This window comes from Equus caballus, chromosome 23 (assembly GCF_041296265.1).
Source record: "Equus caballus isolate H_3958 breed thoroughbred chromosome 23, TB-T2T, whole genome shotgun sequence".
NCBI classification, from domain to species: Eukaryota; Metazoa; Chordata; class Mammalia; order Perissodactyla; family Equidae; genus Equus; species Equus caballus.
Genome location: NC_091706.1, coordinates 58,986,299 through 59,004,245, shown reverse-complemented (window position 1 = coordinate 59,004,245; position 17,947 = coordinate 58,986,299). Strand labels below are relative to the sequence as shown.

Below are 17,947 nucleotides of genomic sequence, written 5' to 3'. Positions count from 1 at the left end.
CAGCAAGAGAGCAGACGCTGTTTGGTACGTTAGTTATTAAATTCTTATAATGCTTTCATATCATTCTATTTTTATTGAGATGTTTCTTCAGCACAGGTATATGTTATCAGTTAATTTGGCCTAGTTGTGGTTTGTCCTTCCCCAAATCCTCCTGATGAGGAGCTTACCTTATACCTACAGATTGAATAAATAGAAAACTGCAAATACCAGCAATTTGGATTTCCTGTGATGCAGTCCATTTTTTGGTTTTTGTTTTTTGCATATTGAGAAGGTTATGGAACTCATGAGATCCTGCACACGCTATGGATTTCCTCCCTAGAAAAGTGCAGATACATCTGAAATTGTACAGTTTAGGGGAATGTATTGACCCCACTTATAGACAGATCAGCTCAGAAGTTCTGAGTTATGGCAAGACAACCTGGCATCACAATCACGGTGGACCTGTGGAGACTTGAAAACATGGTTTCCTTGACCATACTGAATCAGAATTTCTACATTTGTTAAAGGTTTGAAAGCTTTGTCATAGGACAATCTGAATAACCCCACCTAGGCGTTCATGGACCCCTAGATAAGGAGGTCTAGTTAACTGTACCCTCTCTAAGTGTCCTGTTCTTAAACAGTAGGAAACACTGTGCCACTTAATTCTTTTTCCCCATCTCTTCACTCTCTTCACCCATCACAACCCACCACGCCTTATACAGACACCACACAAATGTTCATGCACACACACACACACACGTGACACGCGCACACACACAGTTAACCAGAGTGGCTGCCTTGATCTCAAGAGCTTCGAGCTTTCTGTTCTCCATGGAATATTAGGCACTGGTTGAAGCACTTAAAATTTAATCATCTTTTAAATCTTGCTTCTTTCCCTCCAAATTAATATTTTTAAAATGATCATTGCTTTGGCTGTCTTTCACTTCTGAGTGGCTTGGGAAAATGTGTAAGAGTAACTTCATGAACTTGTTCTGAATCTTCGGGGACCACCTGTACCTAACACCAAAATTGGCCTGAGATATGAACTTTTCTAGCACAAAGCCTCTAATCTTTGCCATGATTCTCTTCTTAACTGGTACAAACTTTAGACTCATCCTCTATTTTTTTTCTGTTCCTATCCCCCTTCCCAATCTTAAGCAGTTGCTTAAGATACGGTTTTTCTTTGTAGGTAACTGAGGATGGATTGTGTTCCAAAATCAGTTTGAAAGTCCTTTGTTTTGAACTTGGAGGATATGGTGGCATGATGCTCATACATAAACGGTGATGGTGCTCTTTCAGCCTGGAAGGCTTCTTTGACCCATCACAATGGGAATACCATTGTTTCTTGATTCTGGGAATAGGGAACCATGTGCTGTAGATATGGTGACCACTTCTGCATTTTTCTTGGCTTGTCCTCATATTCCAAACATTGTGTTTAGAAACCCTCACAATGTCTTGGAAATTCCTGTCATCTTTTTGACTGCCTTTTACACTCAAAACTGGTAGGAAAAAAATCACTCATCCCCATTTTTGGTTAAAGAGGGGAAGATAATAGTAAATTTTCCATTCCTGAAGCATTGCTTTTCCCAGGCAAAACTACAAGATAGTAGTCTCAGATCTCTTCCTTCTGGCACCATCGCCCCTGCCATTGCTATACCTCTACCTTAGGAGGTAGTGGTAAGAAAGTGTGTCCATTAATAATAGGAGCTGTTTACAAATATGATGTTGACAAGTTAGGATATGCTGCAGCTGAGAGAAGGATATAATTTAGTTTTTTAAAAAACATGCTATATTTTATTTGTTATCAGAAAGAATTGTCTGAACTCTTAAAGAAACAGGTAGTCAACTGTAATCTTCACTCACACAGAAGGCAAAGCCCTGAGTAAGTAAGTGAAAATGAACTACGTGTTAGCCTTGGGGCAGCTCACTTGAAAAACCCTTCAGCCTTTTAGTTCCGTGCAAAGGTTTTGAGCTGTGGACAGCAGAAGAAATGATGTGGCCTAAAGAAAGGCCAAGTAGAAACATTTAGAGTCCAAAGCAAATAGCAGAGAAAAATTAAAAAGGATTAATGAACCTATTCTAAAGAGCAACTAATTACAAGCTTGGATAGCTGAGGCCAGAAGCTATGAAAGTGTCTGAGGTGACTAGTACAAGGGAGCAAGATGAAGAAGCAAAACATAGTTTGGAATTATAAGGCAATTACCTAGTACTTAGGGGATTTGGTGCCTTAAATTTTTTTTTCTATTTTTAGCATAGAATTAAATCACAAGTTTAGACTATGGAAAAGCCTTAGAGATCATGCTATTGTACAAGTGTTAAGAAATGGATTGTGCACCATTGTCTAAATTAGTAAGTCTGCATGTAACACAAAAGATCTATTACTCTTTCCTTCTCTCTTTAACATTACAGCGTTTATACCTACCCCAGATCTTTACTATGAACTCTAAACTTGAAATAAGTATTGCAAACCTAAGATGTCAGAAATTGGTCTCCTGATCTTCACCCCTAAATTTGCATCTCCTGCAATCTTTCTTTTGTTGGTTAGTGTCAATTCTCTTCATCTAGTAATACAAGCCCAAAACTTTGGAGTCATTTCTGAATCTTCTCTTTAACTTCTATCTGTCAGGAAATCCTGATAAATCTATCTTTAAAATACATCCACATCTGCCTCCATGGGGTTGATACTGATCTTAGCCACCCTTATGTATTTCCTGGAAGATCACTGTAGTCTTCTAACTGATCTATCTGTGTCTAACGTTGACTCCTTCAATCTGCCCTCAATACGGCAACCAGAGGGATCCTGTTAAACGTATATGAGATATGTCATTGCTCTGCTCCAAACCTCCAATAACTCCGTATCTTACTCCAGATAAAAGGCAAAAGAAAAACCCCAAAACAATAGCCTAGAAAGTCCTGAGGATTTTATCCCCATTATTTCTCTGAACTCACCTGCTACTACACCTCTCCTTGCTCATCCCCTCCAGCATCTTGGTCCCTTTGCTATTTATCAGACATGCCAGGGCTGCTCCCACCTCAGAGCCTTTGTACCTGTGTTTCCTCTGCCTGGAGCTCTTTTCTCCCCAGGTATCTGCATGGCTCCCTCTCTTACCTTTTTCACTTCTTTACTCATTTAAATCTTCCTGGACCACCCTGTGTAAAATTATAATTCCAAACCTTCCAGCCACACCCAACATTCCCTACTCACTTTCTATGCTTTATTTTTCCCCATAGAACCTATCCCCATATATCCTATTATATATTTTTCTTATTTATTTTGTTCATTATCTGTCTCATCCATCCTGAACATAAGCTTTAAGGGAACAGGGAGTTTTTTTTCTTACTCTTTTATTCACTCCTGAATCCCCAGCACCTAGAGCAGTGCCTGGCCTACAGCAGGTCTTCAGAAGTAATTGCTGAATGAAACATATCTCTCATTTGTGATTACGTTAATCTAAACAGGCACTGAAGCAGTAGCTCTACTTGTTGTACCTCATAGTACCACAGAGTAAGATAAGAGCCTCCATGGGACTTGCCCTACATATCATAGGAGCCTCTTTCTCTTGTTCTTTTTTTTCTTTTTTTTTTTTTTGAGGAAGATTAGCCCTGAGCTAACTACTGCTGGTCCTCCTCTTTTTGCCGAGGAAGCCTGGCCCTGAGCTAACATCCGTGCCCATCTTCCTCTACTTTTTATATGTGGGACGCCTACCACAGCATGGCATGCCAAGCAGTGCCATGTCTGCACCTGCGATCTGAACCAGTGAACCCTAGACCGCCGAGAAGAGGAATGTGCGAACTTAACCGCTGCGCCACCAGGCAGCCCCAGGAGCCTCTTTCTAGTTAAAGAAATATCTGTTTGCATAGAAGTCTCCCTCTCTCCAGACTTCTCCAACCCCTCTATTAGAAAAGGCAAAGGCAAGCACAGAGACCAGGAGGGATGTGAATGACTGGATGAGGGACAGATAAACTGAAGGATTCTCAGACTCTCTCCTGGCTATCCTCTGGTTCAGCATCTCAGATGTAATAAAGTCATTTTTAATCCCTTCTATCCCTCTAGAAGAAGCATAAAAGAAGCCTGAGCCTTCTCATGTTTTTGTGGGCCCTACAGATCCAACCTGAGATCAGAATCTGGTACCCAGAAACTGCTTGGAAAGAAGGAGATACATTTGTGAACCCCAGGGAGAGGGATGGATATCAGATGTGCTTCTGTCAAAAGTCAAATCATAAAATAAGGTCAAGAAGGCAAGGACATGAAGCTGGATCCACAATAGTATGATGGGGTCAGGAAAAGAAGTTTTAGTCAGATAAGTGGAGGCTAGGAGAAGATAGATGGGTAAGGACAAGTCCCAAAGATTTCAACATCTGTGATGATAAGTCTTGGTTCTCTGGTTTTATCAAATCTACCTGGATAAGACCAGTTAGTGATCAAAATGTTGGCTTCCTAAAGTAGATAGCCTTTATCCCTTTCATTTCTCAAAATATAGTCTCAGAAATGACTCTTATATAAGCTATTTGTCAGGTTATAGGATAAAAACTCAGATTCCTGGGGCTGGCCCAGTGGCATAGTGGTTAAGTTTGTGTACTCTGCTTCAGTGGCCCAGAATTCATGGATTTGGATCCCAGGCACGGACCTACGCACCACTCATCAAGCCAGGCTGAGGCAGCGTCCCACATCCAAAGTGGAGGAAGACTGGCACAGATGGTGGCTTGGGTACAGTCTTCCTCAAGCCAAAAGATGAAGATTAGCAACAGATGTTAGCTCAGGACCAATCTCCCTCACAAGACAAAACTCAGATGCCTGGCAACTCCTTAGAATAACTGATTCAGAACGATATCTAAAAACTGTTTTTAAAAATCTTCCAGATAATTCTTATGGCCTATAAAGTCATAGGAGTGTCTTTAGCCATCAAAGCTTCAGATATGACTAAAAGAAAAAAATCTGTGAGTGGAAAAAATTATATTATGGCACTCCAATTTCCTAAACTGCATCCCAATCTTCTAATGGATGCTAATAGTGAGGAGTGGGGATGAAGACTCTCCAGGACAAACAGCTGGGCAAAAATTGGTTAAATATCATTACTGCAGGGCTTCTCACAGCCATGTATGACTTGCACTGATTGTGCCATACCATGGAGGGAATAAGATAGGCAATATTTTCCAAGCTTATTTTTTACTGTTATTCCCTTTAATCAAGGAGAATTATGCAGAATGAGTATTCTAGGAAACACGTCTGATTAACACTGACATAGCATTATGGCATTTACAAGACAGAATTTTTATTACAATTGTTAAGGCATGTAAGGATGCTTCAAACATTTTGCATTGTAACATTGAAAAAATTAAAATGTATGTGGCAAGATATTATTGCTTACCCTTTGCTGTTCACTCACTGGTGAATTTTGATAGAATGTGTTATCACTACTGAATTTATTTACCTTTAAAAGGAGATCCAGAAGAGAGCAAGGCTTAGATCAAAGGAATAATTTTCAAAAGATGCCGTTTTGGGGAAACTGGCACTTAGGATGGGTGCTAGTTCAGAGCAGCCGGGCCTTCCTCACAGTTCTTAAAGCAATCACCTACTTCACTTACCCATAAACCCAGCTCTGATCTTGTCTCTCCAAAATTTTGGAAAGAGTTTTGTGTTGTTGTTTTTTTTAAATTTCTCCTATCTTTCATCAACCACCACATCATTAGTATGCTCTCCAGAGAATAAAGAATTTGTTCATGAGTATCTGCCTCCTGGGTCGTACAAAGCAGCAGATGTTTTCTTGTGCTATGTGTAGGGGTACAGTTATTTTAGGCCTTTGCCATTTTGCTTTCTTCCTGAAAATTTGATGTTAAAGTTTTCTGTTGTTGACTTTCTCCTTTTAGAAGAATTTCCACATACTTTCTGAATTATGTCCACAGCCTGTCTCTCTCTACCTTTCTCTGTCTCTCTGTCTGCCTCCCTCTTAGAGTCAGTCTCTCTCTCTCTCTCTCTCTCTCTCTCTCCCTTTGTCCTTCATTTAGATAAACCATACTGTCAAGTTCAGTTTCAAAAGCAAAATTATTTAGGAATAGTGCAGCCTTAGGCAATACAGCGTAGTAGTCGAAGTGGTAGAAAACTGTGGGCTTTAGTGTCAGAACAGCTGTGTCTCATCATATCACTGTTGGCTGTGTTCCCTCCAGCAAGTTACTTGAGAGCTTGCATAGTGGGTACTATGCAAGAGGTTGGTATGTAACTTGTGGGAGTATAGAGAGCAATATTGAAACGGCACATATGCAAGTCCCTGGAATTTTCTTTTCTTTCCTTCCTGCTTCCTCTTTTCTCATTAATACTTCCTGTAAGAGACTTCTCCTTCCTGATTACCTTCCTGGGTCCCCCAGAACTTGCTCACATAGGTTCTAGGGAACCACTTCATGGTAGCCCTTATTGACCTTGTTCTTTAATCCAGGAACGCGATGGCTCATAAGCTTCCTTTAAAGCACCAACTACAAAAAGTGAGTGATGGCTGCCTGGAGAGTTGTATTGAGAAATGTTGAGAAGGGCTAGGGATCTGAGAACAGGAGCATCATGATTGGTTGGTAATGTCTCTCTTTTGCATGAGAAGGAAGTTGCCACATAGGAATCTGTCAATCCTACTCCAAATCTGTTTCTTGTCTTTCTTTTCCCAACTACATTTCACATGCTGACCCCATTTTCTTGGGCTCTTCCTGTGGCCTTCCAAAACAGTGTAATTTTACATAAGCTCTTTCCCAAGAAGATATCAGTTTTGGCTGATGGCACCTTGTATATTCCTCGCAGGGACACTTACATATTTACAGGCTAGATCTAAATCTAATGGTAGAATTCCATGCAATATCCTTGCAACAGTTTTCTCTAGTCATATTATGCAACTCTCATCACCTGCTATAAGGTTTCTGCTGCAACTATTCAACTCTGCCCTTGCTGTGTGAAAGCAATCACAGACACTAAGTAAATGAATGACTGTGGCTGTATTCCAATAAAGCTTTATTTACAAAAACTTGCAGCGTACTAGATTTCACCCACACATCGTAGCTGCTGAGCCCTGCATACCTTTCTGTGTATGCCAACTCACCAGTGATTCTGGATGCTGGGGCACAAGAACGGTCCCTGCTGCTGACATTCTCAGAGAAATCTGAACAGGCCTTGTGTTCTGTGACTTTCAATGAACTGTGAGCAGGGCTTGGTCCTGGCTGTCAATTTGAAAACTTTTCATTGGGCTTCGCAAAAGTGCCTATGCCAGTGGTTCTCAAACTTGAGTGTCCATCAGGATCCTCTGAAGGGCTTATCAACACACAGATTGCTGGCCCCACATCAGCATTTCTAATTCAGTAGATCTGGGATGGGGTTTGAGAATTTACATTTCTAACGACTTTCCAGGGGATGTGATTGCTGCTGTTCTGGGGATCACACTTTGAAAGCCACTGGCCTGGCCCTTTTGCCCAGAAAATCTGAGGTGCTCCATGATGAGACAACATTATTCAAGCAACCATGGAGCTTGTTAATCCTCCAAACCCTGTTCATAGAAAGCTTCTTGCGTAACTTTTCTACTTGATCAACTGATATGTGCCTCCTACTGCAGGCCGCCCAGAAAGTATAACCTGAAATCACTGGGCATTCTGGTTGGTGGTAAGAGCTGTGGCGCAACAGAGCCCCAGACCGGCAGGCTTCCTGTGCTTGCTGTCTTCCTCCGGGTGCATCCATCTCTGCTGGCCAGTGGCAAGTTGTTATTACCTTAGTCTCTAGAGCAGAGGTTTAGAGAAATGAGTCTCTACCTGAATCTGATAAAAATCAAACAGCAGATTCCCTCACATATTAATATGATCTCAAGTTCCCTTATGATTTTGTTTTCATGAAAGTACAGAAGACTACATTGGCATATAGTTACCAGTTTGACTGACCACATTAACTAGACCAATAAACAATCTACTGTTTATCTCTCCTTATGCAAATAGTGCACAACTCTGTGTGTGTGTGTGTGTGTGTAACATGTGACACTCCTGGTGTTTTCTTTATTGGGAGAGGAAAGAAAAAAAAAAGTATTTATTGAACGAGTAGAACTGGCAACCATCTGTTTCCTCCAAAAATCTTCTCACCAGCTATTGCCTGAATTCTCTCTCTTGAATCATGTTGCTTTGTCTGGAAAAGCTGCCCTTTAAGCTGTTGCCATCATTTATACCTGAGTGAGGATAAAGGGAAGATGAAATGGGTGGGACAACACAGGGAGAGAGGATGAAGGAGATGAAGAGAAGAGAATAGGGAGGGGAAGCCAAGGAACTGGCCTGTTTCTGTCTTTTGCTTAAGAGTAACCCTAGTGACAAGTATGCTAATGCTAAAGAGAAGGTAGAATTTGCAAATGCTTGTCACACACAGGTAGCTTTGTACACTCATATATAATATATACTTGGAAATTTCCTTTAAAATCCACAAAACAGAAAACTGCACACTAATTCATAGGACAGATGCTCCAGCGAAGTGCTGCTGAGCTCCTTATCTCTGAAGATACACCTGGCCACGGAGCCACATAAAGGAAGTTCAGCTGAGGGAATTGTCACATGGAATGGAGGCAGCCCTGTGGTGGCTGATCAAACAGACTCTGTCTTGCTTTTTCAGTGTTTTTCCTACCTTTACGTGCTGTCTATGGTTTCTAGAAAAGTTATCTGTTTTTACTCCCCTAATCCACCATGAAGCACCACAAGACTACTCCTTGCCGAAGGTCACATAGTGAGTGGCAGATCAATGATAGAGAAAGAAAATGTAGTTATGAGGGCTAATGTCATTACAGACGTTTGAGGCTGTGATCACCTAAGCTATGCTTATAATAATACGTTCAAAAAAGAAAAAAACTGGTTTACTTCAGACATTTATTTAGGAGTTATTTGATTCTTCTTTTTCTAAGTTAATATACTAAAGAGTTCTAACCACAAATGCCTGTCTAATAGGCTGTCTTAGAATCCACATTTTTCCTAGTAAGGAAAAAAGTAAAAAAGAGAGAACAAAATGAGTGAGACATTGTAAACCCAGGACTCTGTATGTTTCTGTCAGTGATTATTAAAGGGAAAATACCGTATATTTGTTTTATGATATAAAAGAAAATGAGTTAAAACTGAATGCTTCCACACACATCGATGGACACACATCGTAGTCCAGCTTTGAGAGATTTTATTGGCCATCCTATAAATCCTTTCAAGTATCAATTTCCAATAAAATATGGGAGGACCTTTAAATAAGTGGTTCCAGCAGACACCAATTCCATGTATTAAATAAAAAAAATTCACACTTGCTCCAAGCTGCTATCAATTCATTTTAGTGGGCTGTATTATATCTTCAAAAACTATATTATCCTTTGAGTCTCAATTTATCTCCTTTCAATTCTATTTGGCTGATGTTAAAGGTGAAAATTGATATAGCCCAATGGAGCATGGATTCAGAAAAACTGAAAATGGAGTATGTACCATTTCCAACTTAGAAAGAAGATAATAGAAGATATTTTGCTGCACTACACTGTTCACTTTACTCCTCTTTCCAAGTGGAAAGTTTCTTGAATTGGAACCCGTCCAGCTATCAATAATATTGTCTATGATGTGCATTTGACTAGAATCAATAATATTGTAATCACTAGAATAAAAGCACAAGAATCCAGCTATGAAAAGAGCACATTTATAGAAGAAAAACCACGGTCTAAAGGGAACATAACTTCCAGTGTCAACTTTAACTTGTGAAGATGGAGAGCAAAATGTTCTCTGAACATTGAGAAGATGATTTCCTGTTATCACCAAAGCTTTGTGCATATTCCTTCTCTGGTTATCAAATCATATTTCTGTAATGAATATTAATGCTTGCATCACTTTAAAACCAAAACACCTCTGTTGTCTAAATTAACTGACATCCTTTATCCATGTTTAATATTTAGCAAGTTTTTGCAGAAGCATCTATTGCCATTTTGGTACAGATTTTGAATGCATAGTTCATTCATATGAAGCATTTCATCCTCCAAGTTCAATGAGACTGTAAGCCGTGGTTTCAAGTTTCCTCTTACTATGTGTAAGAGCCAAGGCATTTTAATATAATGTATACACTGTCTTCTCTGAGTTGTAATTTAAGTTTTATCACAACACTGCGGGAGCTGCTAGTGTCTACAGCTTGATTTCACCCCATGGTCTATGCCCTGAAGTGTCAGGCAGATAGACAAGGCCATGCCAATCAGTTTTAGCCTGTTCAAGCCCAGGGAGCAAGGCAGAGATAAAGTGATGGAAGGCTGATAGTTGATGATGATTTACAAGCAGGCTTCATAGCTCCCAGGACTTCAGGATCTGTCCAGAGGGCAGTAAAAGGAAGAAACATCTCCATTTGCATAGTTTCTTGTATGACTTCAAAACACCTGGTGGAGATTGGGCGGTCTAAAACAGATGCCCCTTTTAAAGATGAATGGAAAAGCAAACAGTGAGGAGCTGTCTGTAGAATAATGAATTCTTGGCACTGTCACCTATGACAGATAATAGTGCATGAGGAAGGCCTCCAAATCACCCACTGTTTGGGCTAGAGTTTCCTTGTCTGTAAAGCAGGGATGCTAACAAAACTTGCTTCATAGAGTTTTTCTAACAATGAGATTAAATGCCCAGCAGGGTGGCTGGTCCCTTGGAGTTCTGGATCCATTCTCTGTATTGCTCTGATTCTTTTATTCTCACCATGGTAAATCATCATAATATGTATTGGACATTGAATATGTTTCAGGCGCTGTGCCAAGCTTTACATTCATCATCATATGTAATCCACAAAAGAACTCAATAGAGTAGGTGTTTTTATTTCCACTTAACAGAGGAAGATGCTGTGTCTCAGAGAGATGCATAAAGGTTAGTAGTGGATTGGAGATTTGGACATATACCTATTAAGCAAGAGGTTCCTGAAGCATCTGAGTTTGGGAAACTAGAAGGCATAAATTCTAATTCCCTTAGGAGTCTTGAGAGTCAGAACCTTTTTGTAAGCCTCCTTTGAACAAGCTAATTATATTCAAAGTCTCCTGGCCTGTTTCTATTCATGTGTGTGCTCAAAGACCCCATCCTTTACAAAGGTTGTCTATAATTTTATCTAAATACACAGCATAGTGGGAACATCCTTTCAGAATACAACAGAAGGAGTCCTTCATGTTGAAATAACAAATGTATGTTCCCTAGCTGCGTCCCCATTTTTCCATAATAACATTTGCATTTATACATTCTTTAAATTTTAAGGGATGCCTAAGACCTGGTAAATGCTATCTCAATAAAATCAGAATGCAGGAGGCTTAAGAAGTAAGTAAGTATTATGGTGCTAATTTTACAGGAAAGGTAACCAAGATGAGGTCAGAACCGTATCTTAAGTCATATTTGTGTAGGGAGTTGTAAGGAGAGATTGACAATGGGATTCCTGGGTTTTAAATGATTGAATAGCATACATATATGAAGCACAGGCTACTGAGACCAAGTTCAGGAATTAAGACTACATGTGTTTTTGTTTTCTGTAAAAGCACAGAGAGCTGTGAGCAATTGTCTACATCGAGCCATCAATCAAGAAGTATTTATGGTGAGTCTTTGGTGTATTGTGCAGATCCTAAAAATTCTTGAGCTTTAATTCCCTCGTCTGTCATATGGAAATAATAAAAAATATCTGCCTCATTGGGTTGTTATAAGGATTAAATGAAAGAATGCATGTGAAAGCACTTTGTAAACACTAAAGTATTATACAAATGTCAGATATTTTATTAAATTCAGACAACTAAACCTTTATTGAGCATAATCTATTTGGTGATAGGAATGCAAAGACTAAAATGTAGGTTATTTTACTCCCAAGTATATAATTATCTAATAGAGAAAATATGTATCTTATCTAAATAGTTAAAATTCAGTGTGAAAGGTGCTACTACAGATATATAGATGAAGCTCTCTAGTGCTGTAGAAATAACATCACAATTAATTCAGGGCAAAGAGGCCATTTGTTAGAAAAGTTTCAGGTGAGAGTGATATATTAAGCTTTCTCTGGAGGTTGTAATAGAAATTTTTTAGGAAGAAAATAGTCTAGGTAAGAACATCCTAGGTGGAAGGGACTGTGTGAGCATCAGTACAAAAGCATAGCAAGTAGTCTCTTGGGACTGGATTGTCAAAGACATGAAGAACTAGGAGGAGATGAGTTTAAAACATAGGTTTGAAGGTTGTGTGTGAAGACTTTGAATGCAAGACTTAAGAGTTAGAGTTTTTTCTTGAATAGCGTGAGATGTTGTGGAAATATTTTCGGCAAGGAAGTGACACATATCTTTTTTTGCTTGTTTTGAAAGAGAGGTAAGAGTGAAAGTGATGTCATCCCTGCCTTTAAGATGTTTATCTTTAGACTGAAGAGGTCATATCAATATATACATAGACATGTTGGCTCCTTAACCTTCACCATCAGGACCAGAAGTCAGGCTGAGACCAGAGCAGGAGCTTTATCCATTCTAGGCTAGAGTTATTGAAGCCTAATACAGTCCATCTATAGATCAAATACCTACGGCTACAAGAGAGGTTCTGGAACAAACATCTTACTAAGAGTGAACTAGACCTGGAATCTTCCTTATCTTGCAGACCAGGTATAACTTACTCAGTGTTTGTCCTTGTGGTTTACTACATGTGGTCCAGAAGTATATTCCTGGATTGGGGTCCCATGAGACTATTCCTGAACAAGGATCATATCTCATAGTCATTACATTCTAGAGCAGATATTATTATCTATGTTACTACATAAATAATAACAAAATACCTACAACAATGAGATGCCACTCATGAGGTTACCAATGTTTCATTGGAGATGTTGTATTGGATTGTCTGAATCACAGAGAAGTTAAAACCACGTTTCTGAGAATTTCTGTCTCCTATGGTTCCGAGTCAATGTCTGCTAATGAGAGGATCTTGTGAGATATGTATTATTGATACATATTAGCATATGTATATCCTTGGGAAACACTACTTCTAGGAATTCAACCCAAAGATACAATGAAAAATGTGTGCAAAGATGCAAGTGCTAAGTTATTTGCCCCACATTAATAAATCATCTCTTTGCATCCAGTGCTGCGCTAGCTTCTGGGGACAAAGAGATGCATAAGACTCATTTGCTGCTCTCATGGATCTTAAAGACCAGTTGGATATAATTTACTCCTCTTCAGGGCCACTCAACCATGCTAAGCTTCAGAGCACACCACTATCAAACCTCAAGTTACCATACCCAGTCTTACATCTCATTCTCTCAATCCTCATTCTCTGCCCAGTTCTAGTCGGTTCGTTCACTGTCCTCATGTCTTCATCTCTGCTTCCATACTCTCCCTTATCCTGTTTCCCTGCCTGGAATTTCATCTCTGCCTCTTCCCTATCTGAAGTGTGCATATATCGACAAAATCAGTCTACACTTCAAGAGATCCGTGAAGTCTTATCTGATGACTACAGTTTATACTCACATCCCTTTTTCTATAGTGCACTTATATTCAATATCACTTCATTGTTCTCATATTGTTTTGCATCTGCTTTGTCTCCTTGACTGGATTATAGATTCCTCTGTGGTACAACTGTGATTTATATGATGCTGCTAGAATTGACACAAGACTCTGGGGGAACTAGGGAACACCTAAGAAAATATTTTTGCTAATTCTTGTCTTTACATTTTAAAAAATAATTTTTAAAACATTGGGATACATTTGGATTTACCAAAAAGTTGCAAAGATCGTACAGAGATTTCCCATATGCTCATCAAGCAACTTCATTCTCCCCTAATCACGTTAGTTACCATGATACCTTTGCTAAAACTAAAAACCAACATTGGTGCATTACTATTAACCAAACTCCAGCCTATTTCCCACCAGTTTTTTCATTAATGTTATTTTTCTGTTCCAAAATCAAATCCAGAATGATGTTTCGCCTGTGTGGTTTGAAAATAAGAATATAAGGATAACTTTGATCATCTTAACGACCATGTTATAACAAAGTCTTGGTGCTTGGTTTTGATGACCATGTTTGAATTTACAATAATGCCAAATAATACCAATTTTATTGCCCCAGACTAATGAATAAAGGACAGAAAGTTACTGAATAGGAAAATGAAGCATTATTGCTATGTAAATGCCAAATGATGTCCCTGCCTCAGCACTGGCTGCATAGAAATGCACAAGTTTGTATTGAGTAGTTACCATGTGCAGGCGTCTTCCATCAAGGATAGAGCGATTAACAAAATGGACAGGACATCTCTCTCTCTCCTTCTTCCCTCCCTCCTTCTCTCGTGTGCTTTCTCTCACTTTCTCTATCTCTGTCTCTGACTCTCACTGTCTATCTTTCTCTCTGAGCTTGCGTTATATAAGGCTTAACAGTATATGCACGTCTAAAAGCAAAAGAACCTTCTCTAGCAATGACTTCCATGTTCTAGTTACAAATGTTTGCTTTGCTTTCAAAAAAGCATTGTCATTAGCTATACTTAATTTTGTCAATTCTAATTTTATTGGGTTTTTAGTCTTATTGGCATTTAATTTTTATTTTTTAATAGTTTTATAAGGACTTTAAGCATTAATAATTTACATCTGGCTAAATAATAGTATAAATAGACATAATTCAAGTTAACTCAGATTGCGTGTTAATTTTTTTCCTTAAAAAAGATCTTGAATTTGAAAAATATTATTTAATACATCATATATATTCCTTGTGTGGCATAATTAAGAATTGGGCATACTCTTTGCTCAATAAAACCTTTTAAAGATTTCTAACAATAACAAGAAAAATAATAGGACAATTCGCAAAGTCATGAATTTCTATTTGGTTTCCATTTCAAAGGCTACTATTTGATGGTCTTCTGCTTTGTTTAGCTGTTAATATAGAAGTTTGAATGACATGACAGACAAACAATTGCTTTATCAGAATTCCCAATTGGCTACACAGATGGACAGGCCATTATAGCATTACTTTCATGAATTCACCCTAGTCTAGAGTCTTGCTTTCCATTTTGCAGGCCCAGCAATCTGATTCATAAGTGCACAGAGACTAGGGATGAGGGGCGCTCGCATGTTCTCTCTTTCTCTCTCTCTCCCTCTCTTTGGAACAGTCTGTCATCATAATACCGTGTAGTTGATTTGTAATCAGAAGTTTGCTTTGGAGCTCCTGGAACCAAATCCAAAAGAGTTTGTTATATGAATCAAGTGTCCAGTGACGTTGGCTTAGGTAGCCTGACACACTCATTTCAATGAACACACATCTACCATCAGAACCATAAGGACTGAAGCCTTGGGGCGGGTGTCCCTTCTGCTGAGGCAGTTTGGAAGAGCACTACTACCTTTTGCTTCTGGAACAGTCATTTTTGTCTTTCTGTCCTTGGCCAACCTATCCTCCTCTCACCATTGCTGACTGGCACATTTCATCATTAAATAAGTTCATCCACTCCGAAAGCTTCATTATAGACTAAGTCATTCTTTAAAGTCTTTCGCTGAAGCATTAATTTCATAAACATTTATTGAGTACCTTTCACGGCACAGAGACTGGTGAATAATAGATATGGTTTCTACTCTCACAGAGTTTATGGTGTACTAGGAGATACAACCAAGTGCTCAGGCAATCACCAGGCGGTGTGATGTGTGTTGTGATGGGAGTATAGGATGCAATAATAGAAGCTAAGAGAAGCACATAATAATAGACTTGAATCAGAGTCATCTCCCCATATGCGGTTATTGATTAGACTGAAATATGAAAGTTGATCAATAACCAGTTGGAAGAAGTGCTTATACTTATGTGGGGTGTTGTGTGTGTGTGTGTGTATCTGTGTGTGTGTGTGAGAGATGGAAAGAGAGAGAGAGGGAGATTTGGGAGGAAGAAGGAACAGCAGGTACAAAGTCTCATGAGGAAGTGGTATTTTGTAAACTGAAAGCAAATAATTTCACCTAGTGCTGTTCTGACTCATTGTGTGTTGATTTCATAGTTTACTTCTCCATCTTCAAGAAGGGAACATTTCTTTCATTTCATGTTTACAATTAATGCAGAAATGAAGGCTTATAATTCTGAATGGGTTCACATTTTGTAAATGTCGCAGCTCACACCAGGCAGCTGTCATCATCACTAAGCCAAATCCTCTACCAAGCAAGAAGCCTTTGAATAGCTTAACAGAAACATGGTACGTGCATTTTTTCATTCTTCTGTTCCCCTGCAGAAAACCAGCTTGGTAAGACCTTGCTTAGTGCATCCACATTGATACCTTAAGCAAGTATTTATTTTACTATCTATTATTTTAAGCTACAAGACCTCAACTGTTTTTTTTTTCTTTTTTGGTGATGAAGGTTTGCCCTGAACTAACGTCTGTGCCAATCTTCCTCTGCTTTGTATGTGGGAAGCCTCTACAGCATGGCTGATGAGTGGAGTATATCTGCGCCTGGGATCTGAACTTGTGAACCCAGGCTGCTGAAGTGGAGAGCACAGAACTTTAACCACTCAGCCATGGGGCCAGCCCTATCAACTTTTTTATAGTATGGATTTCTCCAATTTGAATATAATTTCCCTTAGCTTTGTAGACTTTAAAGAATTAAAATTTTTAAACTGCATTTGCAGTGAACAACGACTTCTAATACTGTATTCATATTTTAGCCATTGAAAATGTAGACGGATAGGAAAGATAAGGTTTTCTGACTTTAAATGAATAATTTACACCCACAAGGGAAATTACCAGTAGCTAAACCAGGTAAAACACTTGAGGCACTTATACCTATACATACTTATATATCAGTATATAAAAGTATATGTCAGACTCTTGATATATACACACTAGACTAAATAAATTAATTGAAAGCATTTCCTTATTAATTAGACACACAGTAAAACTGAAACACTCTGACGCTCATTCTGTGGTTAAAAGGCCTGAGTGGTCGAGCACTTGTATTGTATGGCATTTCTAGATCTGGACGGATGCGTCATGGTTTCTCTATAGAGAATATTCACCTAAAGTTCAGATGGATAGTGGTCCTGTCCCCTTTGTGACAGTCTCTCCCTTGGAAATGCACCTTCCGTTTACCTAGTGGTAGATGAGTTGCTCATCTTTTGGTCACCTAGTTTCCATGTATAACCCAGAAATTTGGTTCTATCTCTTTAAGCCTCAGTAAAAAGAAGAGTTTTTCTTTGATTTTTTTTCTCCTGTTAAATCTCACTTTCCAATTTTCCACTCCCCTAGAGTTCAGCTCTCTGCCTCACTGTATCAAGTCCTGAAGTATAAGAGAGAAAATGGCAGTTATAAATGCATTTTGAGAAGAGTGACCTGCCAGTTCCTTTTGGAATTGAAGGTGAAAAAATGTGGAAAATGAAGGAGAGATTTAGGCAGAGTATTATTAGATGCTTAATTGTTGTTTTCCACCTCTATTTCACTGATAAGCTCCAGTAATCCTAAAGCATCTCATTTTCATATAGAAAAAAAAGACTCTTGAAATCTTTAAGCTGTCTTTAAAACTACCAAATACCAAAGAGAGTATTTTGAAGGGCAAACTGCCTCTGCTGAATTGGAGCCTTCAGAATACACAATTTCAAAACAGTTGAGCACCCATGGGCTGAATCTAATAGCCAGAGTCAAAGAGAATAGTTTCAACAAGTTTGTAATTCCACACGCTGGACTCCTGGAGTTTGGCATTGCCCCATTACTGCAGTCTGTGAATGCTGAAGAGAGAAGAGTTGGGCATGCATATAAGCAATCGCCCATAGGCAATATTTCAACTAGTATTTTTTTCCTTAGCATTCATTTGTAGAAGATGAAAAAGCAAACGATTTCTGTCAAAGACAAAAAAAAGGAGTTGGAGCTAGAAGAAAGAACTTCAGGAAGAAATATTTTTTTAAAAGAAAATCATAGCTAAAGACAATGACTTGAAGCCAGACCATACATTCTCAGCACTGGGAACTCAGAGCTCCTTTCTCTATCCTTCCTGAAAGTTTCTCTTCAAAGCTCCTCTTGTGTATG

General features: G+C 38.9%; 1 protein-coding gene across 9 annotated transcripts in view; it reads left to right on the top strand.

Moving 5' to 3' along the window:
* Positions 1-17,947, top strand: part of LINGO2 (leucine rich repeat and Ig domain containing 2) — a 1,108,249-nt gene that overhangs the window by 892,236 nt on the left and 198,066 nt on the right. Inside the window, exon 1 of one of the 9 annotated variants that reach the window (XM_070248732.1) lies at positions 15,994-16,126. The exons of the other annotated variants lie outside the window; for them this stretch is intronic. The gene's annotated coding sequence lies outside the window, so the exon portion shown is untranslated. Of the gene's footprint in view, positions 1-15,993; positions 16,127-17,947 lie in introns of those variants that run through there. 9 annotated transcript variants of the gene reach the window in all.